Below are 1,141 nucleotides of genomic sequence, written 5' to 3'. Positions count from 1 at the left end.
CCGCCCCCCCCAAAACAACTGCTCCAGCAGTTCAAAGATCTACCACATTTGCTTCTACTTCGCAACATCTACAGCTTCCGCTCTTATCATCTGATCTTCCAGTCTACTATTACAAAAAGAAATAAAATTTTACATATAAAATTTATATTATTATATATGAAATTTATATTACTTATATGTGTAAAATTTAAAAAGCCATCTCTCCCCCTCTCCCTCCCCAGCAGGCTTAAGCCTCCCTGCCCTGCCTGCCACCCCTCCTGCACTCTCCAGCCAAGGCAGCGTTCCCAGGGGCTGCAGGGCAGTCATTTAGTTAAACCATTTAGTTTTCCATAAGGGATTAACACACACACAACCTCAAAGCAAGCGTATGCTGTGCCTGAACGTTTGCATACGTGAATACCCCCGACATTACGCAGACACCTACAATATACTACACAGCCTCAAAAAAATAATAAAAATACTATCTAGCCACCAGCGCCGCTTCCCCCCCACACACCATTTTGCACCGATCCCCTTTTATATAATATAAAATACCCACGTACAGGCACAAAGGCCATTATATAAACACACGATAAGAGTTGATCTTGCACCGCTGTGCCAGCGCCGATGGCGACTGAAGATGCACGGACCACCTCGGGGGGAGGGGGAGACAGGAGGGCCACCTTGGTCCCATCTGAGGGGGTCAGGAGTGAGAAGATGCCCTAGCTAGCAAAAGCCAGGCAAAAACCAAACCCACGGCTCCCTAATGGAGGCTGCCGAGCCCAGCACCGCTCTGGCTTTCGGTGGAAGTGTGGGGAGCCCATACACCATAAAGGCTTTACATGGCGCTTTTTTTTTTGTGTGTGTGGTGTGTGTGTGTGTGAAGGGAATAAAGGAAGAGGCTGGCAAAACAGTCATCTGAACTGGCTTAAAAATGGGAAGGAAAAAGAGAAAAAAAATACATTTTGATTGAAACGCAAAACATCAAACCCCTCCAGACCTTTTCACACTTACAAAAAGGAGAGCAGCAAATAAGATGGGTGGAAGAGAAGCCCCACGTACAGAGCATTTGGAGTACAATTGAGCAAGAAATAGCCACGACAGGAAAACAGGAGGGGGAACAAACAAAAAAATAATAAATATGGCCCTTACACCCCCCACC

This window comes from Antrostomus carolinensis, unplaced genomic scaffold (genome assembly GCF_000700745.2).
Source record: "Antrostomus carolinensis isolate BGI_N321 unplaced genomic scaffold, ASM70074v2 scaffold38417, whole genome shotgun sequence".
Lineage (NCBI taxonomy): Eukaryota > Metazoa > Chordata > Aves > Caprimulgiformes > Caprimulgidae > Antrostomus > Antrostomus carolinensis.
Note: the sequence above shows the minus strand (reverse complement) of the source record.